Raw genomic sequence first — 27,250 nt, forward strand, 5'->3', positions numbered from 1 at the left:
CTGGATCCTGGATTCATACTCGGTGCATTTCCTACAAACAGTTGGAGGCATGTAGGTCGGGCATTGGGGAGGGCTTTGTAGGCATGAGTGAGAAGCTTGAAAGGGATTCTTTTGTTGACAGGTAGCCAGTGAAGGTCTCAGGTAGCTAGTGATGTGGTTGTGGGGTGGGATGTTCAGGATGAACAAGTTACTTACCTTCGGTAACAATATATCTGTAAGAGACATATCAGTTATAGATTCCTTACCTTAGAATTACCCCCAGGCGTGAGACTGAATCTGGAGAACTTTTCTTCAGCAAAACCCCAGCGCGTCAGCAGGTGGCGTCGGATGACTCCACGTTCGTCATTGGCATAATGATCGCTGGAATGACGTCGCGGTATCTACTTATACGCCACCCCTGCTCGCGGACATCAGTTCTTTACACAACATTCCATGCCAGAAGGGCAGAGCCATGCAAGGCCCTGACCACTGATGCACAAAACTAGGGCCCTGAAAGGGAGTCCCTTGCTCTAGGAGTCAGTTCGCAGAACGGGGACAATGGGTGGAGCAGTAAGGAATCTATAACTAATATATGTCTCTTACAGATATATCGTGACCAAAGGTAAGTAACTTGTTCATCTGAAAGAGACTATTAGGTATAGATTCTTTACATTATAATAGGTACGCCAGCAATACAAACCCCGGAGGTTGGTCTGCAAACCAAGTTCACACCAGAAAGTCCTGGAGAACCGAAAGGCCAAAGAAGCTGTCTCTATGGACTTTACTATCCAGGCAGTAATGCCTAGTGAACATGTGCAGAGATGCCCAAGTGGCTGCCTGGCACATGTCACCGAGGGGGACTCCATGTCCCACAGCAGTAGTGGCTGCCGTCACCCTGGTGGAATGGGCAAGCAGTCCTACCGGAGGCTCCTTTTTCACCAAGTGGTAACAGATCTTAATGCAAAGGATGACCCATCGAGAGATGATCCGTTTTTGCACTGCCCGACCTTTCTTGGTGCTCACATAGTCAACAAAGAGGGGATCATCCACACAGAATTGTTTGGTGCAATCCAGATAAAATGATAGCGCATGTTTTGGATAAAGACGGTGGAGTCTCTCCTCCTCCTCAGAAGGATGCGGGGGCAGGAAGAAGGTGGGCAAAGTGATGGTCTGGCCTATGTGGAAAGAGGTAACCACTTTAGGAAGAAAAAAAGGTCTAGTTTGCAGGACAACCTTGTCTGGATGAACAGCAAGGAAAGGAGGTTTAGAAGGAAGTGCACAAAGCTCACTCACCCTGCAAACAGAGGTGATGGACACCAGAAAAGCAGTCTTTAAGGTCAAGAGTTTGAAAGTAATGAATATCAAGCGGGACAGAGAGGAAAAGCCAGAGCTAGTTCACTTCCTTTTGTAATATGTTAGAATCAATGGGAACTAGCTACAGGGTAGAAGCTCCTTGTGTAGGTTTGCAGATGAAAAACATTTGAAAAAACATTTGTTTTTTATAAAGACCCTCACCCACTAACCTGGTTGGTGGCATGCTTCATCATCGGGTCCCACCCAAGGCACCGAGTGTACCTTGGGTGTGCTTCAACGCCCGATAACAGCGGAGCAGGTATTGTAAACGCGAGTGTGCGGTGAAGGTGAATGGTGTGCGGGTTGAAAAACAGTCCAGAGGGTCCCAGAACTCAAAGGACTATTTTAATAGTGGGCCCTTGGCAGTGATAAAAACTGAGAAGTGGATATTAGTGGAGATGATTAAAGACTCCAATATCCAGTGTGGTCAACATGTTTCAGCCAGGTCTCAACTGGCCTTCATCATGACCTTGTATGTGGTTTAAAATGGTGTTCTAAAAAGTGTATATTGAGACCAACTATGTGGCGGACATGCTAAGGTGCGGTATGTGGAAGAGGATGGTTTCCCCGAATGACTAAATTCTCTGAAACTTTCAGGAATAAGCCCCATGAGTTCTGTGGGGGGCCCGACCTATTGTCACACATTCATCAAGGTCTGAGACCCTCTGCCCATACCTACTGCGGCTGCATCGGAACTCAGTCGAGTTAGAGGACACCATCCCCTGTTGCTACGACAGAAAATCGTCTCAAAGAGGCAGTCTGATTGGAGGATCGAAGGTAATGTTCAAGAGCTCAGGATACCAGACTCTTGGTGCCCAGTGCAGGGCCACAAGAATGACTTGGGCCCAGTTGTGCTTGATCTTCTTCAGCACTCTGGGTATAGGCGGAAAGGCGTATAGAAGACAGGAATTCCACTCGCTACAAATGCGTTGCTGTGTGAGTACCACCTTGGAAAGTCCGATGCGCAGTACTGCTGAAATAGCGCGTTCTCTTTGGTGGTGAACAGATCCAACCAAGGCTCTCTCCACTGCTTAAAGAGACCTTCCACCACCTCCGAGTGAAGACTCCATTTGTTATCCATCATGCACCAGCGGCTAAGTCTGTCCATCCTAGCGTTCAGAAAACCTGCAGGGTGTTGAACCACCAGGGATATGCCCTGATGTTCCAGCTACGCCCAAAGGAGAAGGGCCTCCTGACATAGGGTCCATGACCCCATTCCTCCAATTGGTGTGCAGTGCCCTCCGAGATCTGGACACAATCTGAAAGATTCCTCTGATGGTGCACCCACAGGTCCCACTGAAGAGCCTGCATATGCCACCTGGCATGATCCTCCAGCAGGATGCAGGAAGCTGTGAGGCCGAGCAGCCTCAGGGTCACTCTCACCAAAATCCGGGAGAGAGGCTGAAACATCGGTTTCATAGGCCGAATATCCGGGAAGCACAGCTCGGGAGGATAAGCCCGGAACTGTGCTGTATACAGAACTGCTCCAAAGAAAGGGCGCTTCTGAGAGGGAATCAGGTGCAACTTCGGCACGTTGATAGTGAACCCCTACAAGTGCCAGAGGTCCGCCGTAGTCTGGAAGTGGGAGACGATAGCCTGGTGAGAGCTCCCCTTCAACAGCCAGTCATCGAGATAGGGGAAGACTGGAAATACTTGTGAGAAATTGGCCTGGCATATGCTGTCCACTAATCTAGTGGGCACCTTGCACCAGTCCAAACAACCCTTATTGATGGTAGGTTTAAAGATAACCTTTATAGAAAGCTATCCTAGTTGTAACTGTGGAGAGCAGCCTTCAGGCTAAGTCTTGAAGGAATGTAAAGCAGCTTATTTTACCAGTCTATAATCTCATGAGTGATCAAATGAAAGGAGAACCACACCAGGTATATATATAAAATATATGTATTTATTATAAACACACCCCTTTAGTCTCTTTATGAGGATAGAGGCAAAAGTACAATATAATTACTTAAATAGCACACAGTAAATTAGCACAGTGTACTTATTGCCCTAGGGGCCTCACAAAGCACATAGTAAGAACCACAAGGAGCATAGAGACAAGGCCTAGGGCCTGTAGAACCGCTGGGGCAACCAGGAACCATACCCAAGGTAGGGATGCAGGAGACCCACGGGGGACGCGTGCAGTGTCTAAACACAGCCGCGAATCACCATTGACTTCTATGTAGAAAGTTGCGGTTAGATTTTTAAAGATTAAAGACACTTAGGAGTGGACTAGGAACAAACCCCTTCAGTACTGGACACTTCGAGAGTCAAGACCCACGGGAGCACCGAAATACTCGTGTTACCTCACCAATGGAAGCCGCGTGCATGTGTGTCTTTTCGTGTCGGGTTTCGTTGTCGTTTCCTATGGAGAGCTGCGAAGAAGTGCTGCAGGTGACCAGGTGACGAGTGTCCGGATGGATCCAAGGGTGGATCGAAGATCTGAAGAACCTGAAAGCAGAGGGGACAGAGTCTGGGTCACCTGCCAGTGACCAGGGAGGCAACAAGAAGATGCGAGCCGTGTCGGGTGATTTCAGGTGATGTAGGTGAAGCTCGACTCTTCAGCCACAAGGACCAGGAGGCGTCGACGACAACCAGGAGCTTGATTCGAGCTGTCCCATGTCGGATGTCGAGTGCTGCAGCGTCAGTATCCTGATTGGACCCAACAACCCTTGGCAACAGCAACCCACACAGAATGGAAAGATTGGCTTTGGTGCAGACCAGCAAGGTCTGAGGGACTCACCCTTTGGAGGGGAGTTAGGGCACATCTGGAGCAACCAGGATAGCCCAAGTAACATAGGAGATTCCTTCGTGGGGACCCACCAGTCGACGGACCAGGGATCGCAAAGGGGTCTGGAGCAGAAATGCAGGAAGCGGGCCCACGGAACACTCGTGGAGTGTAGGCCCACAAGCTTCCGTGCAAAAGGTGCTCAGGGCTTGGACTACAAGTAGCCCAATGCACAACTCCAGGAAAGCTCCGGAAGTCGATGCACTAGCAAATGTGCAGGATGTCCAGGAGTTCCGGTCCCACGTCTCTCGTGATGGCTACAGGTCTCAGCTTTGCTGGGGACTCGTGTCGCCCTCGGAGATGTCTGGAAGTCTGTGTCCTGTGTCGCTGATTCTTCGGGATCCGGCGGGAGCCTCGAAAATGCAGACCGGCAAGATGCTTCTTTGGTGCCTGTTTGAACAGGGGTCACTCCTTGACCCCAAGGGAGATTTCTTCAGTCTTCTAGTCGAAATAGAATGTCGAAGGTCCAAGATATATGTTGCAGAGTTTCGTCCAGGGTAATCTAAAGTCCTAGGGACTGGGTTCCTATACGTATACTAAGTTTAGGGGATGGACTAACTCCAAGGTCCCACCTATGGGAGGACCTGGTGAGGGGGTGGTTACACCCCTTCCCCTTTGTCTAGTTTCGCGCCAGAGCTGGGGCTGAGTGCCCCAGCAACCGGTTTGAACTGAGAAATGCACGGGGGCACCTTGTGTGCCCCAGGCACTGTCTGAAAAGCATTCAGTGCATGCACCCATCCTTCCCCAATAAAATAAAGCCTGTCTGGGGAGGTGGTTACACCTCCTTGGACAGGAAGCCTATTGTACAGGCCTCCCCTGCCGGAGTTTCGTTCAGCAGCAGGACGTCAGATTCGTGTCTGTGGCAGCAGCATACATTTTGTGATGCTGGGGCTCTGTTTAACTTTTACCGGTTAGATCAGTGTACACGTCTTCTCCCTCTAGAAGGGTGGAATGCTACACCCGCCGCCAGAACTGGCCAGGGTGGGGGGGGGGCGTGGAGGGGTAGTATTCCAAAGTGTTTGACACCAAACACGTCAATTTTTGATGCAGTAATTCCAAGGTTGCCATTAACCGCGAGGTTATAATGCACTTGAGAGTATATGGTATGGCAGTATCACAGAACAGCTATAAGGAAGGGATTTCGAAAGCTGCAGAGGGGCTCAGCTCATGCTAAGGCACCCTCGCCCACAAAACCAAGCACTCTGCCTCCAGGATTGTCAAGGCCTGCCATAGGAGTGACTTATAGGTTTATATGGGTCTGTTTTAAAAGGTAGATATAGGTATACTATATCTAAGTAAGGGGTGCAAGCACCACCTTACCCAGGCTGCAGTAGCAGACCTGTGGTGTCCTTTTGGAAGGCTTCCCAGGGGTGGCATAATGCACAAGTTACTTACCTTCAGTAACGATGTATCTGTAAGAAACATTAGTGGTAGATTCCTTACCTTAGAATATCCCAGGCGTCAGACTGGACAGTTTTCGTCAGCAGTACCCCTGCGCGTCGCTAGGCGTCATCTGCGGCTCCGTGTCCGTCGTCAGTGTCGTGATCGCCGGGATGACGTTGGAGTACTTAGACGCCGCCCTCGCACGCTGACTTCAGTTCTGTACATAGCTTTCCGTGCCAGTAACGCAGAGCCATGATAGAAACAGACACTGGTGCCATGAAACTAGGGCCCTGAAAGGGATGTCCTTAACCCTAGATATCGGTTTGCAGAACTGGGAGGATGGGTGGGGCGGTAAGGAATCTAACACTAACTAATGTTTCTTACACCTATATCGTTACCGAAGGTAAGTAATTTGTGCATCTGAAAGAAACACGTTAGTGCTATATTCCTTACCTTAGAATAGGTAACCCAGCAATACCAACCCCGGTGGTGGGTCTGCAAACAAAGATCACACCAGAAAGTACTGGAAAACAGAACGGCCGAAAAAGCCATCTCTCCGGTTGGCTGTCCAGGCAGTAGTGCCTAGCAAACGTGTGCCGCGAGGGCCACGTAGCTGCCTGACAGATGTCCTGCAAGGGGACTCCCCGACTCAGGGCAGTAGTAGCTTCCGTGCCCCGAGTGGAATGGGTGCGCAGCCCAACAGGAGGCTCCTTTGTCACCAAAGAGTAGCAAATTTTGTTGCACAGGACGACCCACCGAGAGATGGTCCGCTTGTGCACCGCCCGTCCCTTCTTAGCGCCCAAGTAACCAACAAAAAGCTGGTCGTCCACCCGGAACTGGCGTGTGAGATCTAGATAGAAGGAGAGCGCATGTTTTGGGTCCTGGCGGTGGAGCCTCTCTTCCTCTTTCGAGGGATGCGGAGGCGGAAAGAAGGTGGGCAAGGTGATGGACTGCCCGATGTGAAAGGCTGCGACTACCTTGGGCAGGAAGGAAGGACGAGTCCTCAGAACAACTTTGTCCGGATGGACAGAGAGGCAAGGAGGTTTTGAAGATAGAGCCTGGAGCTCACTCACTCTCCTGGCAGAGGTGATGGCAATCAGGAATGCAGTTTTAAGAGTCAGAAGACAGAGGACAGTTATGAAGCGGCTCAAAGGGAGCGCACATCAGGTAAGTCAGAACAAGATTCAAGTCCCACTGAGGCATCATGAAGGGAACAGGAGGAAACGTGTGTGATGCCTTTCAAGAATGGCAAGAATCTTTTTACAACAGTGGACTTGAAAAGAGCAGGCTGATCAGGAAGCCTTAAGAAGGCTGAAATGGCCTAAAGGTAGCCCTTGGGTGTGCCCAGAGCAGAGCCCTGCTGGGCAAGAGACAGAAGGAAGAGGAGAACCTCTGAAAGGGGGGCAGAGAGTGGATCCACAGCCTTTGCTGTGCACCATGCCACAAATTTGTTCCACCTGCAGGCGTATACCGTTTTTGTGGAGGGCTGCCTGGCTGCCAGAATCACATCACAGACTTCAGGAGGCAAGTCAAATGGCCTCAACTGCCGCCGCTCAATCTCCACGCATGGAGGTGGAGTCTGGACAGGTTCGGGTGGAGGACCGTCCCCTGCTGCTGCAACAGAAGGTCCTCCTGAAGAGGCAGACAAATCGGGGGATCGACTGACATGCTGAGTAGTTCGGGATACCAGTATCTTCGTGCCCAGTCCGGAGCCACAAGGATGACTTGGGCCCGGTCTCGCCTGATCTTCAGCACTCTGGGCAGAAGTGGTATAGGCGGAAAGGCGTAAAACAGACCCCAGCTCCACTCGCGACGAAAAGCGTCTCCGAGCGAGTGCCGCCTTGGAAATTCCAATTTGCAGAACTGAAGACATTGCGCGTTCTCTTCGGTGGCGAATAGATCTAACCAAGACTCTCCCCACTGCTGAAAGAGACCTTGCGCCACGTCAGAGTTCAGATGCCATTCGTGATCCATCATGCACCTGCGGCTGAGTTCGTCCGCCCTGGCGTTCAGGGAACCTGCCAGGTGGTGAACCACCAGGGTGACGCCCTGGTGTTCCAGCCATGTCCAGAGGCGCAGAGCCTCCTGACAGAGGGTCCACGACCTCATCCCGCCCTGTTTGTTGTAGTACCACATGGCAGTGGTGTTTTCTGTGAACACCTGCACTACACTTCCCGAGACAGAGGTAAGGAATACCTTCCGTGCAAGACTGATCGCCCGCAGCTCCAGAAGGTTGATATGGAGCCGGGACTCCGCCGGAGACCAGAGGCCTCTGATCTCCCTCTCTCCCATGTGGCCCCCCCATCTCAGGAGGGACGCATCTGTCACCACTACATGCTCCGGTTGGGGAAGGGAGAGAGATCTGCCACTGACCCAATCACGGTTCGTGAGCCGCCACTGCAACTTGCTCGCAGTGCCCTCCGAGATCAGGACGTGGTCAGACAGGTTGCCCTGATGCTGTGCCTACTGAAACTTCAGGTCCCACTGCAGAGCCCGATTCCGCCACCTGGCGTGATGCACCAGAAGGATGCAGGAGGCCATCAGCCCCAGGTGCCGAAGCGTCAACCTGACCGAGACTCGGGATAAAGGCTGAAAGATCGGAATCAGAGCCTGAATATCCCCAACCCGCCGTTCGGGGGGATAAACCCAAAACTGCGCTAGAACCGCTCCAATGAAAAGGAGCTTCTGAGAGGCGCACAGGTGTGACTTCGGCACGTTGATGGAGAACTACTTTCTGGTACCCAATCACCTATAACAAGTAACAGTGCTAATCCGCACATGCAAGAAGAAGGGTAAGTGAACCCTTTACCTATGCACACCACAAAGAAGTGTGCTACGACACGGTCCTGAAGAAAGCCCAACAACCCGATAGGGCACCAGAGAGCTAAAACTTGTTGACCAATCGCACTTTTTTACAAGTGCAATAGAACAGTGACCCTTCTATTTATGCACCGCCTCACCTTTTAACCTTTACTCATTATCAACGTAATAAAAGGCAACTTGATAAGATGGAGGTATTTTTAGACTCACTTTACTCTCATTCTCACAATCACTGATCACTACTGCGAATACCGGTTGGTCTCCCTCCAGGCAGAGGAAAGCATAACCAAAGACCTGATGATGATGCTGCATTTCACGTCATAATGCTTGCGGATAATCAAGATATACCGCACCAACGGCTTCTACGTGACTGAGGGTTTTTAAGACGGATAGACCCTAGTTAACAGGACAAGTGATGCACCCCTTCTGAAGTCACGAAAGAGTGCGTAAAGAAGACGGATCGGTACGAGAGGCAGCAGCGAGGCCCAAGGATCCGTACGTAGCCCTAGTATCCTTGAAGCACTCAAGACCATTCTCAGCCTTGTCAGCAAACAGGCAATGGCCATCAAAGTGGATGTCCAAATTGTACATCTCCGGAAAAGCCAGTGGACCTCAGCCAGGCATAGCGTCTCAACGCTACTGACATAGAAATCTTCTACCTCACAAGTCTGCAGTATCCAGCCTACATCAAATGGCTTACTTCGCTGTGCCTCTACCCTCTGCAACCGCACAGGCGAGTAGAGTCCGGGTCCCCTCCAGGCACTGTGGCAGCACTTGCGCAACCCTGTCCCACAAAGAGTGGGTGTAGCGGCCCAAGAGACATGCAGTGTTCACCAACCACAGTCCTAAGCTGGCGGAAGAAAACTTCTTCTGAAGACGCTTCCTGGATTCCCTATCTGGGGGAGCTGTAGAGAATGCAGCTTTGGATGTTGAGGCTTGGACCACCAAGCTCTCAGAGGTAGGGTGTTGGGAGAGGAAAATTGGGTCGCCCAGGCTGTGGCGTCAGACAATCAGCCTATTCACAGGAGCCCCTGTGCTGGGTCCAAGTGCCCAGAAGGATGTCTGAGGGCTTTATTGAACAGCAACAAGGGCTCAGAAGAGGATGCTGCTGGCTAAAGCACCAAAGTAAGGAGGTTAGTTCTGACTGCCACCGTAGAAAACTCAAGGCCCAAGGCCTCAGCTGCCCTACGCAACACCACAGTGTAAGAGGCTCCCTTCTCTGTGGCCACAGCAGGGGGAGAAAGCATACCATAGTCTGGGGAAGTGTCCAGACCACTGGCATAACCAAACTCCTCTCTTCCGTCAGGCTCTTCCAGCTGGTCTGCCAGAGGGTCAACAGACCCCTCCCAGTCCTCCTCACCCTCCTCTCGCTGCCACTCAGGGAGAAAAGGAACACCAGGGTAAAAAAAGGGTACAAACCAACCGGCCGGTGCCGATCGACGCCGGTCCGGCTCTGTGTCCAAGTCAGAGTGGAAGCCAGGGTTGATGCCGGCCAGGGACACAACTGGCATTGGAAGTGGCTGAGGCGTCAAAGGAATCGGCGCCAGGGGAGGTGTTGAAGTCAACTAGTGCCTATCCGGTTCCAGGCCAGGATCCCTAGGGGCCCTGCAGAGCAGAGGCCGGAGCTGCTGGCATCTAAGGCCTAGATCCCCAGCCGAGTCCGCGGGGCCCGAAGGAGCACCGGCAGAGTCTGGCTTCCCAAACATGGAATGGAGAGCTTCGTAAAATGCACGAAGCTGGGCAGGGGATGATCCAGCTCCCGGAAAGGGAGGGGAGCACGGAGCAGTCTCGGCAGGCTCTGCGGGTGGAGTCGAAGGATGACTACCTTCCGCATTCCGTCGGCCAACGGAAGGGGAGAAGGCGAAGAGCGACGGTGCTTCTTCGCCTTCTTGTCCTTCGACTTACCCAAAGATTTCGATAAGGAGTGATGTTGGTGACTCCACAACCGTTCCCGCGACCTCCCTCTCGACCAAGACCTCGAGCGGCGCGGAGCTGACTGCCGAGAATCCAGAAGCTTTCGGGACCGCTCCCACAAAGACATCAAGTTCTAGCCAGACAGCCAGAGCACGGATTTGAGTCGTGGTCGCGCTCCAGGCACCAGAGGCACAAGAGGTGTGGGTCTGTGTCCGACATTAACTTGTGACAGGAGTCACAAGGTTTGAATCTGTTCTGACACAGCGACATCCCTACTTGCACCAGTAATAGATGTCGACAAAAGTCACAAAAGTGTTAGTCAAAAAGTGACTAAGGGTATCGCTCTCTCCGTATCCACGCTGGCTGGGGTGGAAAAAGAAACAACTGACGACAGCGCGCAGGGGTGGTGGCAGCTATAAATAGATACTGAAACGTCATTCCGGCGATCATTACGCAAACGACAAATGCAGAGTCGACCAACGTCACCTACCGATGTGCATGGGTATAGCTGAAGAACAATTCTCCAGAATCAGTCTGAAGCCTGGGGATAATTCTATGGTAAGGAATCAATAACTAATAGTCTCTTTCATATGAGTCTGGTGGCACCGTTCTGGACGGTCAGCTATTTTTTGGAGTTTATGGGTGGTGCCGGCATAGAGTGCGTTGCTGTAGTCAAGTTTGCTGCAGACAAGCGCATTGGTGGCCGTTTTCCTGGACTCGGTGGGGATCCACTTGAAGATCTTACGAAGGTAGGTAGAGTGTGAGGAAGCAGAAGGATAAAATGGCATTGATTTGGCAGTTTATTGAGAGCGAGGAGATCAGGTTTATGCAAAGGTTTCATGCATGGTCCGTGGGTGTGGGGGGAAGGGGGTGGGGGGGTTGATTCCGAGCACCACAATGAATTTCCCCAGGTGGAAGGGGAGGAACCCAGGAGGAGGACTTTGGTCTTGCCAGAGTTAAGATTGAGGAAGCTGTGCTTCATCCAGATGGCAACTGCCTTCATCACATTGTGGAAGTTGCTCTTGGTGGCTGTGGGTTCATCGGTAAGGGACAGAATCAGCTGGGTGTCGTTGGCATAGGAGACAATGTTGAGTCCATGACTTCTAAAAATGGCTCTGAGTGGGGCCATGTAAATCTTGAAGAGGGTGGGGCTCAGGGAGAATCCCTGAGGGGCTCTGAAGTTGATTTCTATGAGTTTTGAGTTGAAAGGTGGCTCTCTACACTTTTGGCGGGTGTGGAAGGAGTGGATCCATTCTAGGGCTTAGTCGCAGAATTCAGATGTTGTGGAGTGTTGCGCAGAGGGTGTGATGGGAGACTGTGTCAAAGGCTGCCGAGAAGTCCAGAAGGATGAGGGCAGCAGTCTCATCACGGTTGACGAGTGTGTGGATGTCGTCTATAGCAACAAGAAGAGCGTTCTCTGCGCTGTGGTTGTTTCTGAAGCCCAATTGAGAGAGGTCCAGGGTGTTTGTTTCAATGAACTCGGAGAGTTGGGCATTGATGAATTTCTTTAAGGCTTTGGCTGGGAAGGGGAGCAGAGAGACGGGTCTGTAGATCTCGAGGTCCGTTGGGACAGAAGGTTTCTTCAGCAGGGTGTTGATCTCTGCATGCTTCCAGTCTTCCAGGAAGGTTGCAGACTCGATGGAGCAGTTGATGGTACAGCAGAGTTTGGGTGAGATGCAGGTGCCGGCTCTATTGAAGATGTGGTGAGGGCAGTGATCTGAGGGGGCTCCAGAGTGGATGCTCGTCATGATCCTGAGGGTGTCGTCAGAGGTGAGCTGGGGGCTGGAGCCATTGGGTACTGTGGTTGCGGGTAGTCTTGGGTTGCGAAGCTGTCGTAGATCTCCTTGATCTTGTGGTGGAAGAAGGTGGCAAGGTTGTCGCCAAGGTCTTGAGAGGAGATGATGTCAACTGTGTCTGTGCTGGGTTTAGTGAATCCTTGGACCACGGCGATGAGTTCTTTGCTGTTGTGTGCATTGCTTTGATGTGTTCCTTGATGGCTGCTTTCTTTGTTGTTCTGACGAGGCAGTGGTGTGTGGTGACTGCGGATTTGAGACCTGCTTAGTCTGCATGTGCAGGTGCGCCTGGACTCTTGGAGGGGGGGTAGCAACTGGCTTTCTTGGAGGGCTGCTTGCCTGAGGGTTTCCTGAGAGGGGGTTGGGATGGAGAGGCGGGGTTCAGTGTAAAGGCGCAGTTGGGAATCTACCAGTGGAGGGTGGGTGCTAAGGTGTTTACGTCCATGGATGTCTTGCTGAGGGATGTTGTAATCTGGTCTTTGGTGACCTTGTTCCAGCTTCTGCGAGGATTGCGGTGGGCGTGGTGCCGAACAGTGGGTTTGGTGAAGGAGAAATTGACGCAATGGTGGTTGGTCCAGTGTGACAGACGGAGATCTTGTTGCTTGTGGAGAATCTGGGGTCGAGTGTGTGTCCTGCTGAAGAGTTTGGCATTGTGAGCAGTTGTTTGATTCAGATGGTGGTCAGGTTCTGCAGGAGAGCGGAGGTTTTGTGGTCTTCAAGGCTGTCCAAGTGGAAATTGAGGTCACAGAGGAGGTTGTAGTGCGTAGAGACGAAAACGTGGTGAGTAGTGAAGTCTTATGGCTTCGTTGAAGGGGAGGGGGCCAGGTCCAGGAGGTCTGTAGACTAGGGTGCTACAGAGAGCAGCGATCGGGTTGGTCTGGATCTGGAAGTGCTCCAGGTCGGTTGAGGGGTTGTCGGGGCTAGTTGCGAGTAGGAGGGTGTCTTTGTGTAGGATGATGGTGCCTCCTCCCGGTCAGTTGACACGGTCCTTGTGGACGATTTTGTATCCATCAGGGATGGCTGTTTCCATGTCCGGGGCTGAGCTGGAATTCATCTAGTTTTCCGTGAAGAAGGCGACTTCAGAGAGATGGATTCGAGTAGGTCCCAGATCTTCATGGTGTGTCTTTGAGTGAGCAGGTGTTGAGTAGGATGCTTCTGAGATGGGTGGGTCCGGTTCTTAAAGGTCATGAGGTCGGTGGGTCTGGTGTGCTAAGGTGCAGTTGTGGGAGGGGAAAGCACTCTGGTTGATGTTCGGCGACACAAGTTGGCAGGTGGAGTGGCATCCAGTGAGGAGGGTGGGGAGGGTGCTGGCGTGATAGTGGTGGATAGTCTGAGGACCAGGGTCTGTGGCGCTGGACGCAGGCAGGTTTGCATTTGGCATAACAGCAGCACAGCTGGGAGGCGGGAAACGGGAAAGTGGCGCTGGAGGGAGGCGGGCCGTGGGGGACGAGCCACAGCAGAGACAGAGAAAAAAGGCGCAAATAGAGGAAGACCGAGAAAAAGTGACAAAAGTGAGAAAAAGCAGAAAAGATTAAAGGAAGGTAAAAAAGAAATCAGAGGAGAAAAAGGCAGAAGGCAGAGCAGCTACAGTGCAGAGATGCTCCCTACTGGACCACCAGGGATGAGTCACAGATGGGTGCCTGCAGGTGGAGGAACACACAGACCTGCAAGAGTCAGGGGCACCAGCTACTAGGCGGGGCTCAGAGGGAAGTGAAGTAGATCACTGACCAGGAGCAAAGGCTTTCCGAGCAAGATGGGAAGGATTGTGTTGGACATGAACCCTTGCAGCTGGGTCACCTTCAATTTATTTGTAGCTTATTTTTGTTGGCCTATCTCAGGCCTACAATTGTAGCTTGGAGGAGCAGTTTTAAACTGACAATATGACTCTTAAAAATAAACCATGTCGACAGGCGACAAACGTTCCTATTAAATATTTAGACGTAATTTTTGCTGAGGTTGACATCAAAAAGAGATGTGAATTAACCCTTTATGAAACATGCTATTTGTATACTGAATGACAGGCCTGATTGTTACAAATGCCTCTAGGCTGTTTCTGAATGACAACATTTCTTAAAGACTGGTCCTTGATAGCAGCTCTTTTTGATGTCAACATCAGCAAAAATGATGTCTACTGACAAATTCCGATTTTCCATTACTGTCGGGTATTGCTAACTTTATCCCTCAATATTTGTAGGCAGTATGCAGTCGTGAAATGACGGCATCAAGTGTCAGCTGACCATGATGCTCGTCATGCTGCTCCACCTTTCCGGGGAGTATCAAGCTCTTTATTTCTTTGGGTGAGTGAGGACCGGGGGCGCACAAAACTACAACTCCCTATTCTCTTTGACACAGATTGTAGTTCTAAGAATGGCGGCGTCACGCATCAGCCTAGCGAGACATACCGCCCTAGGCACGGCGACTGTAGTTCCTAGAATGACAGCTTGACTCGTCAGCTAGACGCGATTCGCGTCCTATTGCTCTGCGCACGGCGACTGCCTTTCCACAGCTGTAGGCAGTTCCCTTTCCACTAAGGTTCATTTAAACCGTCGCCCTGGACAGACGTCACCGCCGGTGACTCACGTTCCGGCCGGGGTAACGACGGATTAGGTAAGAGTGACAGCCATATGATACCTGTATTTACTACTTGCCGTGCTTTTGACCTTTGCTTCAGAGCCGTTTCTGGCTCTGTTAATTCTGTCTTCTAATGCCTGGCAGTGTTTTTTATTGGAATTTATTGAGGCAGCCCACGTTACACAAAGTTTCTTTTCTGCTATTTTGATAAGCGAGGTAGCGCTCTGGCTGGCTGCTCACTAATTCTATTTCATACATTGACTGTCAATGGCAGGCACATATCCATGAAGTTGTCTTTGATTAAATCTGGTTATAACCCACATGATTTTTAAATGTCATCACTGGTGGTGCACAGCGTGCCCACCACTTTTTAATACTATTTCCCTATTTCTAAGGGTTTCGTTTTTCTCCTTTTCCATTTCACAGAGCGTTGGTTCACGCCCTGAGCTGTTGCCAGGAGCGGTGAGTTCCCTCCCGATTTGATACGGGTAAGGTGTTTTGTAGCAGAGTCCCTATTTATTTCTTTGTGAGTACCGTGATTTGTTCACATTGCAATTTAATGTGCTTCTTTTGTACACTTAAAATGTAGACCATTGCTCAGTAAGTGCATATATAAAAATAATATTCCCTTCCCTTTTTTGACAGCGGTGTGACACCTATGCCATTGGTGCCAACAAATACTGTACACAGGTATATGGTTGTATCATTCCTTACATAATGTGTTAATTCTTTTTCACAACTATTGTGCAGTAGTTATACCTAGGTCCTGAAGAAAGCCGTGATCATAGGAAGATCTGAAATGGCTGAAACATGTCACGTCATCACTAGCGTGCTCACACATTTATTCAACTCGCTCTTGCACTTTTTTAACCCTTGACACCAGAGGATACTGAATAAATGTATTTTTTCTCCTGGTAGTCAATCTTAATTCACTTACTTCTACTCTGCACTACATATTCACCACACTGCCTTATACTTCATTGATCTTAGGTGATCTAGTCTTGGATTTCATTGAAACCATCAGCGAGCTCCTCCTTTACACTAGCAGGGAGTTGTAGCTCCTTGGTTGCACTAGTGTGCAGCCGAGATGAGATCTGAATCTTGCCCATGATAAATCTAGGGACCCACCCACAGGTAAGTACACTAAGGAAATGGTTGGGACGATTCAGGGGTCCCTCTCGAGGAGGGGCTGGACAGTGGGGAGGATACTCCCATGTTCTTTGTCCAGTTTTGCGCTAGAGCCAATGGCTCCCTGAACTGGAGTATGCAAGGAGGGTACCACCTGTGCCCTTCCAGCAATCTCAGTGGTGCTAGCAAGCTCCCCCACCCTGCCCCAATACACTAAACCCTGTCTGGGAGGTGATCACAACTCTCTGTGACAGGATATCTTTTGTTCTGCCTTCCCCTGTTCGAGTTTAGCTCAGCAGCAGGGGGGCAGAAACATGTCTCTGGTCAGCAGGAGCCCTAGCTTGCAGCCCGGTTCTGGAAGACTAGTACCTGGAGCACTGCAGGCCTCCCGGAGAAGCTTTACAGTGCATGGAATCATACCTCCCACACCATTTATGTTGAGGAGGTATGATTCCAACATGTTTGATACCAAACATGACAGGGTTCGTTACAGCCAGTTCAGAGATGGTCATCGCGTAATGACCATGGCCATTCTATGTTATAATTGCTGATGCACTTAGAACCCGGTAGAATGGACTCTGAATGTTGTAGGGATGCCCGCTAATGCAATGGTACCCTCACATGTAGAACGGAGCACCCTGCGTTCAGGATTGAAAGGCCAGCCTTAGGGGTGACTTATAGGTTTTAAGCGCAGTGACCTCAGATATAAGGAAACTTCTGTCGTAAGTGGTGCTAGCACCAGCATACACAGGCTGCTGCAATGGCGGGCCTGTAGTCCTAATTTGAGTGGTCTCTCATGGTGGCATAATGCATGATTCAGCCCATGGTGTACTTATGCCCTACACCAGTACCAATTCATGTGTACCCAAATACTCACCATGTCCAATTCAGGGAGGAAGCACAGAGACTGGGGTCTTGGTCATCAGGACCCCTGTCAGACTAGTCAGTAAAACATAATGAAACCAGAAAAAAATTGGGGGTGACCATGAAAGCAGGTCCTACTTTCCTACAGTTACCTAACTGGCAATATGCTTTCTGGAGGCAAGGCCTGCATGACCTTAAAATTAGATCGATATATACTCACTGAGCAACCTGAGGCTGAGATACTGGGTCTTCGCCTGTGGAACTACCACAACAACTGAAGAGAAAGATGGAATACAGCTCACAGTATATGTGTGTGAGGCAATCTTTGCTGAAAAACAATCCGCAAATTAGTTGCATTTCTCAGTTACTCACCCAAGTCACTAGTTTGCATAGGCCCTGGAGTTACTTAAAGATGAAAAATATAGACATTCGTTGAATAGAGATGGGAAACAGACTTTAATATGGCACCTTAGCTTTTGATGCTACTTTACAGCCACAATTATAACTATGCTACTATCTCTTGTACTCCAAATTTGAACTCTTAAGCCATCAGCATTCTAAATATCTGTATTCTTTCTTCACAGCTTTTAATTCAGAAGTAAACAAGGAGTCTGACTGAAGGCTTCACCTTTAGTAGTGTTCCCATCAAGGGCACCTTTTAGTGTACCTCAATCATTATTTATCAACTGTTGAGGGATCGTGATCTCGAAGCCTACAAAGTGGATGGACAGGATAATGAATCAATAGAAGCATTCTTCTACTTATTGACATGCATCTCTCCATGCTTGGACATCTCGTTGTGCTATTAGTCTGCCAAAGAAACTGAATCGCATTATGATCAGACCATGGCAGTAAAGATGTATTTCAGCCTGAATGAACTAAACTACCTTGTATAATACTAAGCGAGTGACCCTTATGATGAGCAGGAACTCTCTCATTTTAAGATATAACATGGAAAACTGACACAAAGGCGTGAATTGTAGGAGCTCATCAAATTGTAGGTTTAAGTCTCCCATAAAGATGTACTATTTATAATATTCTCTCATAAAAAAAAAGATAACTGAAAGGTTATAAAGTCACATACACAAGGTGTGGGTGATAAAGTAAGGTTCATAAAGTAAACGACCACAATTAACTGTGATAAAATCCATTCTAAAATATCCACATGCATCTCTGGCAACGTCTCAGATAAACAAATACTGTCCAAGTTGTGTACAAGAATCAGATCTAATAATTTGGCATTGTGTGACCATAGAGAAGACAAACCACACACTTTGCCAGTTCGCACCTGCTGGTAAGACAACTCTGCCTTGAACAGACTTAACTTGACTGACTGCAGGGACAAAAATGGTAGCGATTCTCTAGTTAAGTACAGAAAAATGCATCCAGTAGGCAAACCCACCAAAATAGCTAGATCTATCCTGACATACTGCCCTGAGAACAGTGCTTAGAACTATTAGCTGAAACACACAGGAACATGGCCAGACGCAGAACAAGTTCGCTATGTGACATTATGTAGCCCTGACACAACTGTGATTGACAAGTGTAACAACTGGTCCCCTACCACAGATGGTTGCAGAGAATGACAGTCCTCATTTTCTTCAATATATTGCCCAAAGTTCAGCTGGTATGTCAGGTCACAAGACAGCCAGATCTATAATGACTGAGTTGTGTCATAGTAAACACATAATAAGAGTGTAAAGTGAAAAGATCAGTTCATGGCACAGAAAAAAACTAAAACCGCGATGTGTAAAATGCTTGAATTGATCTCAGCCACCAGTAACTACTCAGGGCCATCATATTTTTGCTCACCATCCCACCTCAGACAAAGGTAAATGTCACGCTGCTAGGCCAGGTCTCTTATGTAGAAAAGCACAAGCAACCGTAAACTTGTTTCAGCCTAATCTGTTTCTTGTCAGTGAGGGGCGCTCAATTCCTATGCCACTACGAGCACTGGACCAAAGTCTGGGCTTTTACCAGTTGTACATTATGCAATGCTTATATGAAAAAAAGCTATGGGTGGAATGCTGGAATGGATCTCAGCCACTGATTATTACTCAGGCCCCATTCCAGTCCATTATATTGTTGCCCATCTTGTCACCTCAGACAAAAACAGGCATCTTTAAATCAACCTTGGTCCTGCACCTATAGGAACAGTCGAGCCAAAAATGCCAGGTCAAGTCCTCTCTGAATGACAACACAAGTAACCCTAGTCTGATTTAGACCTATTTGGGACGCCTTGGGGGTGCAGCATGAATCCTATAGCACAGTGAGCATGGGATCAATGTATTGGCATACTTGGTCCACTTAGGCGGTCACATTGAGGAAAGCAAAAAAAAGTGTAGGATGCTTGAATTAACCACTGGCAATTATTCGGGCCACATTCCAGTACATATGACAAGGCCTAAATAGGTCTCATGTTGCTTTTGTTCCGGTCTCAAGTGGATCTTGCTTGGCAATTCGAACAGGACTGTTCTTACTGAAACAACTGTCAAGACCCATTTCCATATTGTTGGTCTGAGTTAGTGGCATAGTGGAGGAAATATTAAGGGCTGGAAAGCAGCCCGAGCAATGACAAGTGGCTGACATTTATTCAAGCATTAAGTATATCAGTTTGTAGTTTTTTGCACGATTCGTAGTACAAGCACCTATTCCCAAAAGATGTCAAACATCCGCAGGCCCCAAAAAACAAATGTAGCCCCTGCAGAGAGGACTTTTAGCTTGTAAAACACATACAAATTTAGCAATACTTAAAATACAACAGACAGGGAGCAGGCTCTCACTCTTAATACAATGTGTAAGAATGCGCACAAGGTAGGCTTGTGGCTTATCCCCCAAAGCGTATCTTCTTCGAGCACATTCCCATCAATATTTGTTCAGCTCAATGACTGCGATACAAGGCTGAGGGACCCCCTGTGACTCCTACATCAATGGTATAGGATGGCAGGAGGGGGAAGGGTTTGACAAGAGCATGTTGAAAAACCACTGGAATAAGCCAATGGCATCTCTGACCCAACCTCACAAATGCCAGGGCACAAGTACTTAAGAATGCACTACACTGAATTGCCACCTGCACACTCCTGATAAGCAAGCATTGGTCCAAGTTAGCTCTTGCAGTATTTTTAAGCAAGTTCCTTCAGAGAATGATGAAGCCGCACATGCAGGCAATTGACAGTGGGGACCGTCTGGCATAGGAGCTGGTGCTGAGTCCAAGACCCTTCTGGGGCACATAGAAGCTGAAGTGCACCAATCTTATAATTCTCATGGGAAAATCTCAGAAAGAACAGAGATGGAAAAAGCTGAACATTTCAGCCAACAACTTAGATGTTCATTCACCTAAACCATTGGCATGAATTGTGCAAGTAACCTACAAAAAAAGTGTTCACCCAAGAAGTAGAGTCTGCACCAGTTGAACAGGGTCATAAGGGAGATGTTTCATGTCTGCAATTACCAGTATGAAATACCCACAAATACACTTCTGCATATATGGGCTCTGAGCAAACATGTTTAATTCCCACAGTGTAAAGAATAGGATTATGGAATCCAGTGCACAAACTGGGAGCAGACAGGGGAAGACTGCAATAGGATTCTTTTCTTATAGAAATAGAAAAGTGCTCTGGTTCCTCAACCATCAGTCAGATACCAGGATGAAAAATGCTGGACCTATGAGTAGGCACATGCTAAACAAAAATTGCGGTCTTGTAAAAATTTGTGAGTAGCTGCTTTTTAAAGTGCAACATTTCAAAAAATACTTGCTTGGTTTTTCAAGTGTGCAAGTGGTGCTAGCTTCCACATTTTTGTTCAATTTTAATGTGTAACACTATGATGATTAAACATTTTCACCAATAGACATAACCCGTTGTATGCAAGGATACAGATAGCAAATCTGGGCTACAGGCACCCTCAATATATTCACATTATCTGCTTCAACGATTTCACATTGGTCGTTCACGACCTTATGAAGCAAAAAACAAAATGTTACCTACATTGTATTTTTATATGTGCTAAAAAGTAGAAATGTGATTAAGGTAAGGTTTATTCTTAACATACACCATCCGAGCCAAATCTTGTGGCTTCACAGGTCAAGCACAGGAGTAGAAATACATCCCAGTTCAACCTGCTGGAAATATCAATCACGGAATTCTAAGCGCGCTACTCACCTGTGAGGGTCTCAAGGGGGTGGGGGTGGGGGGGGGGTGGAGGGGGGGGAGTGGATGGCAGCAGCAGAACTGTTTAGCCAAAAAGCCAGGTCTTGAGAGTCTTCCTGAATGTGTTAAGGGGGGGGGGGCTCGATGTCTGCCAGGAGCTCGTTCCAGGTCTTGGCCACGATGTAAGAGAAGGCTCTTTTGCCTGCCCTGGCTCGGCAGATGCGCGGGGTTTCCACCAGTGCGACTTTGGCTGAATGGAGGTTACTTTTGAGTACGTGTAAGGTGATTCTGTTGTTGAGGTATTTGGGTCCGGTGTTGTGTTAGCAATCGTAGGCGTGGGTGAGTATTTTAAGGTGACTCTTTTCTCCATGGGGAGCCAGTGGAGCTTTCGTAGATGTTGGCTGATGTGCTTGTGTCAAGGGATGCATCGAACGAGTCTGGCGGCAGTGTTCTGGACCGGCTGGAGTTTGTGGAGTTGACACTTGTTTATGCCAGCGTAGAATACATTTCCATAGTTCAGTCTGCTAGTGATGAGTTTGTGGGTGACAGTCTTCCTGGACGGAGTGGGGGGGGGGGGGGGCAATCCATTTGAACATCTTACGCAGAGGGTGTTGAAACAGCTGGAGGTGACGGCATGGACCTGTCGGTTCATGGTGAGGGATAAGTCTAGTATAATGCTGAGGTTTCGGTTGTGGTTCGAGGGGGTTGTGGGCTGCCGAGGGCAGTGGGCCACCAGGTGTTGTCCCATGCTGGAGGGATGGATCGGAGGACGAGGACTTATGTCTTCTCGCCGTTTAACTTTAGGCAGCTGTTGGTCATCCAGACAGCAACGTCCTGCATTCCTTTATGAAAGTTGAGTATGGCGGTGGTCGGGTCTTTGGTGAGGGACAGGATGAGCTGGGTATCGTCAGCGTAGGAGACCATGTTGAGGCCGTGGTGTCGGATGATGGGGGCCATGTAGATGTTGAAGAGGGTAGGGCTTAGTGATGACCCCTGTAGGACTCCACCGCTGATTTTCCTGGGATCGGAGAGGAAGGGTGGGAGTCTAATCCTTTGGCTTCTTCCAGTGAGGAAAGATCCGATCCAGTCTAGGGTGGTTCCTTGTATACCAGTGTTGTGTAGTCTAGCGACAGGTGTGAGGAGGGAGACTGTGTTGAAGGCTGCTGATAGGTCGAGTAGGATCAGGGCTGTAGTGTGGCCTTAGCCCAGGAGGGTGCGGTTGTCGTCTGTGGCGACGAGTAGGGTGGTCTCGGTGTTGTGGTTGCTTCGGAATCCGGATTGGGAGGAGTCGAGGACGGCATTGTCTTCGATTAATCTTGTAAGTTCCCCGTTGACGGTTTTCTTCGCAACTTTGGCCGCGAAGGGGAGGAGTGAGATGGGCTAGTAGTACTTGAGGTCCGTAGGGTCAGTGGAGGGCTTCTTGAGCAGGAGCCTGACTTCTAAAAGTTTCCAGTCATCTGGGAAGGTGCCTGTTTTGAAGGTGGTATTGATTGTGCGTTGAATTTCGGGTGCAATGGCGGCTCGGTGGTAGATGTGTGGAGAGCAGGGGTCGATGGAGGCCCCTGAGTGGATGCCTTTCATGTTTGAAGTGGTGTCTTCAGCCATGATCGGCGTCCAGATGTAGATTGTAGGCTGGCTAGTGAGTCTATATTAAATATTACATTCTAATATTGTGTAAGGCCACAAGGCAAGAGAATGTATACCACACACCTTTCTCCATATATGATTAGAAACAAACACTGAACAAATACTGTGGGGCAATGATGAAAAAGTGAACAGATGGGAACCTATTAACTATGAAAAAGGGATACAAACAATGGGGAAGGTGAGGCAGAAAGAACCAAACCTAAGATAAAATAGTGAGATCCCGTAAGGGTTTTATGGATGTTAGACCGGTTTTTTACTTTGTTTTTGCTGGCTTTAGGACTTTACCACTGCTTACCAGTGCTAAAATGCATGTGCCCTCATCTAAAATGTGAGGACTATAGGTTTATACATGATTGGTATATTTAGTTCACTTATAAGTCCCTAGTAAAGTGGTAACACATATCCTCAGGGTCTGTAAAACAAATGCTACTAGTGGGACCGCAGCTGACTCAGGCCTGCCACTGGAGGGCCTGTGAGCGTAGTTTACTGCCACCTCAACATGGCATTTTTTACTTCTTGACAAGCCTCAACCTAACCTTTTATCACATATCAGCCACCCTTAGGGTAGGCCCTATGTGGCCCTAAGCGGAGGTTGCTGTGTAAGTAAAAGGTAGAACACATACCTTTTGTTTTACATGTCCTGTTAGCGACAACCACCCAAGTTAATTTTTACGACTTAATTTAATGCCTTAAATATCCTTTTCAAGATTAACTCCGGATTGCAGAGGAGTAGTTGCTTTATGTTTTTTATCATTGGATTGGTAATGACAAATCATCTTTAGTAGTAAGGTTCAGGTATTACTAATCTAGAAATGCCACTTTTAGAAAGTTGATATTTCTCTGCTCTGAGCTTTCTAATGTGCCTTACAGCACATAAGATCTAGGGTGTAGTGACTGTTACACTTTGTGTATTCCTCTAGACAGCCACAAGTACGGGACACTTAGCTGCATCTGAGTTTATCTGCATTCTGATAGATCTTCCTGGGCAAGGGGAAGAGCGGACATGCACACCTGAATCGGTAGTGTCTGGGCCGCACACAAAATGCTGAATTACCGTCCATAGATAGGCTGACAGACAGAGCTGGGCTGAAAGGAGACTTGTGCACCACAAAGACTTTCCTTTGTAGTCACCTCCACAACAATGACACATTTTGGTATAAGTATTGGGTCTGTGATGCCCCCTCACTAGTTCACTTTGGGGTCTTAAGGAAACTCTATGAAGAAAAGGAGCTGTGCTACAGGAGTGACTGCCACTTTGCTAAATGCAATGCTTTGCTGTGTTGGCCTGCTGACTGCTGGGCTACCAGAGGGACTGCCGCTTTGCTACCTGTGTTTTTGTGCTGCCTTTGACCTGGGCAGTGAGTAGCACTGGACCGGTTTCTCTACTAACTTTTACAGCCTAAGTAACTCTAAGGGCTTGTTGGAAATCTCAGGGTCAAAAATTTCAATCTCCAGTGGAAGCGAAAGTTTTCATGGGCGACCTCGGGGATAAGAAGGTATCCCGTATTTACCAAACGCTAGTCACTCACTGTTCCTCTTCCCTACTTCCATTAAAGGAAACCTGGGAAAAGGATGTTGGACCCCTGGATGAGGATGATTGGAGGGAGGCCCTGGAGTCCCCGCGTGGGACCGCTATCGCGGTGCGACTACGATTAATCCAATTTAAATATTTGCATAGGGCTTACTATACACGGGATCGGCTGTGGAAGGCGGGCCTGATGGTGTCCCCGGAGTGCCTGCGATGTGGAGCCGAGAGGGGTACTCTGTTGCATACTGTATGGTCTTGTGCTGGCCTGACTAGGTTCTGGAATGGTGTATGGAGCTGTCTGTCGGAGGTACTGGGATGGGATCTCCCCCGCACCCATCGTTTGGGACTTCATGTATTGGAGGGCGTGGGAGGGAACATCTACAAACGTCACCTTTTGTTATTGGGTCTGGTGGTGGCCAAGAGGGACTTGGCACGAGCATGGAAGAATGAGCGAGCCCCCCCTCTGAGCGCATGGAAGGCTGGATTAGACTATTTTATGGGGCTAGAGCGCCCAGTGTTTGAGGCCAGAGGATGCCCCAGATAACATTACTAAATTTAGAAAAGGTGGGGCGACTATAGGGGTTTAAATCCGGAGCCTCCAGCAGAACCAGACGATGCACCGGACCTAGACGATGGACTTCAGGCCTAGGGAGGCGCATGGTGCCTGGCATAATACGAACAGTTACTGGAGGCTTGCTGTGATCACGTGCACTGGGTTAGGGAGGGATAAGGGGTGGGTAGAGGGGTTGTTGGGTGGCTGTGGGAGGTGGGGGGAGATAGGGGGGGGGGTTGTTCTTTTTATTGATTGGGTTTACAAGAGACTGAGACATGTGTTGATATTTGGCAGTGATCTCCTGACTGTGGAGAGCTGTGTATATGCCTTTACCTGATCAATCAATAAAATTTGTTGTGAAAAAAAAAAGATTTCAATCTCACAAATGACAGCTGCTGGTTCTGCTAATCCAGAGTCTGACTCTGCCTGGCTTGCCCTCAATCAGTCCGGGGCCTTCGCAGAGTGTTGGCAGCCGCTTTGGCATCCAAAGCATTAGCGTGGTGCACTGATCAAGAACCGCCGTGTCTGCCTGCTCGAGTACAGACCATTGTATTTGTCCAAGTCAAAACAAGCTTTATTCGATTTTAGGCATATAAAATCAAAAGCATTTGTCAATTTTACTGCAGCGATTGCAACAGTCCAGCGCGACTTGGCGCACAAGTGTAACGATACATCTGTAAGAGACATTAGTTAGTGATAGATTCCTTACCGTAGACTATTACCAGGCGTCAGACTGGATCCGGAAGGCTTTCGTCAGCAGTACCCCTGCGCGTCAATAGGCGTTGTTGTACAGTTCCGCGAGCGTCGTTGGAGTCGTATTCGCCGAGATGACGTCACTGGAGCTACTTAGACGCGCCCAGATGTCAGTTATGTACACAATTTCCGCGACAGGAATCAGAGCCATGCAAGATAATTACCACTGGTGCAAAGTAACTAGGGCCCGAAAGGATGACAGAAATCAGTTTGCAAAATGAGGAGGATGGGTGGGGCGATAAGGAATCTATCACTAACTATGTCTCTTAAAGACATATCGTTACACAAGTAAGTGACTTGTGCATCTGAAAGAGATACATTAGTTCTAGATTCCTTAAAGTGTACCAACGCACTATCTGCTTTGTCGCCCAAGAGGTGATAGCCATCAAAGGGCATGTCCATCAAACTGTTCTGGACATCGCCAGAAAAACCAGTTGTCGTCAGCCAGGCGTGGCGACGGAGAGCCACCGTAGTGGAAATCGCCCTGCCCAGCGAGTAGGAGGTGTCAAGGCAACAACGAATAGTGAACTTGGCTGCATCCCTTCCTTCAGCAATGAGAGCACAGAGAGGACTGTCTGGGCCTCCTCCGCACACTGGGGCAGCACGCGCACCACCGTATCCCACACAGAGTGGGAATAACGGCCCAAGAGGCATACAGTGTTCACAGACTGCAGCCCTGAAATGGCGGAAGAAAAAATCTTCTTACCAAAATGCTCCAGTTTCTTGGATTCTCTTTCCTGTGGTGTGGTAGGGAATGCGCTCAGGGACGCAGAGGCTTGGACAACCAAGCTCTCAGGGGTGAGGTGTTGGGAAAGGAAAAAGGGGTCGACCGGGGCCAGGGAATGGCGTTGGGCCACGTTCCTATAGACAGGAGCCCCTGTGTTGGGCCTGGAGACCAGGTGCCCAAAGGAACGTACGAAAGTGCATCATTAAAAGACAGCAGTGGTTCTGAAGAGGTAGCCGCCGGCTAAAGCATTTCTGTCAGGAGGTTAGTCCTGACGGCCACTATAGGGAACTCGAGGTAGAGGGCCTCGGCCGCCCTAAGCAACACCACTGCGTAACTTGCATCCTCCTCCGTAGCCACGGTAAGAGGAGACAGCATGCCAAGGTCAGGAGAGTTATCAAGACCACTGGCATCCCCCAAACTCTTCTGCCCAGTCCAGGTCAAACTCACATTGCGCTGTGAGCGTCCTCAGACCCCCCCCGAGTTCTCCCCTTCCTCCGAAGGCTGATAAACATGCTGAAAATAAGGAGGACGGACATAGGAATAGAAATCCCCCATCAGCGTCAGAATCAGCATCGAGTGATGCTGTATCCAAATCAGGGCTGAAACCGGGGGCGACGTCATCTGGAGGGCATACCTGGCGCTCTAAGTGCGCCAGGTACGCCCAGACGTGGGTCCTGGGCTCACTGTGCCACTGGAATCAAGCTATCCTGGCTGAAGAGGGGTGAAACCCCGAAACCGGTCTTAGGATGCTTGTTTCCGGTCCAGGGAGGACCTGGCTTGGCAGTTCGGGCTGGACTATTCCCATGAGGCACAGGGTCAAGTCTGATTTGCATATGGTCTAAACTGAGGTGGCATGGTGAGTAAAAGAACGATGGATTTAACCCAGGTCTCTTGACTGGGGGTGAATGTTTTGATTTGCTCTGCATTCCGTCCATCAATTGTGTGTCCTTTGCTTCTTTTTTTTTTTTAGGTCAAAGGTGGTGTCCCAAGGTCAACCGGCGTCGACCGGGATCCAGGCCCGGATCCAAGGGGGCCTGCAGCACCAAGGCTGGGGCAGACAGCGATGCCAGAGCCGGAGCTGCCGGCAGTAAAAGGCTAGAACTCCAGTCCGGCCCACGGGGCCCGAAGTTGTACCGGCGGGGCCCGATGGCCCAAAGAGGCGAGCCATGGCTGAAAAATTCCTGCAGCAGGGCCGACTGACCTGGGAAGGGCGAGTAGGCTGGCGGTGACTGCATAGGCTCCGCCGGAGCCATGGGGGAGGCACCACCCGTACCCTCAGCCGCGACGGGCGAGGGGAAGTCTGA

At 49.4% G+C, this 27,250-nt stretch overlaps 1 protein-coding gene across 2 annotated transcripts in view; it reads right to left on the reverse strand.

Moving 5' to 3' along the window:
* Positions 1 to 27,250, reverse strand: part of LOC144784432 (multidrug resistance-associated protein 1-like) — a 1,651,426-nt gene that overhangs the window by 319,012 nt on the left and 1,305,164 nt on the right. The window lies entirely within an intron of this gene.

The sequence above is a fragment of the Lissotriton helveticus genome, chromosome 10 (assembly GCF_964261635.1).
Source record: "Lissotriton helveticus chromosome 10, aLisHel1.1, whole genome shotgun sequence".
In the NCBI taxonomy this organism is placed as follows: Eukaryota; Metazoa; Chordata; class Amphibia; order Caudata; family Salamandridae; genus Lissotriton; species Lissotriton helveticus.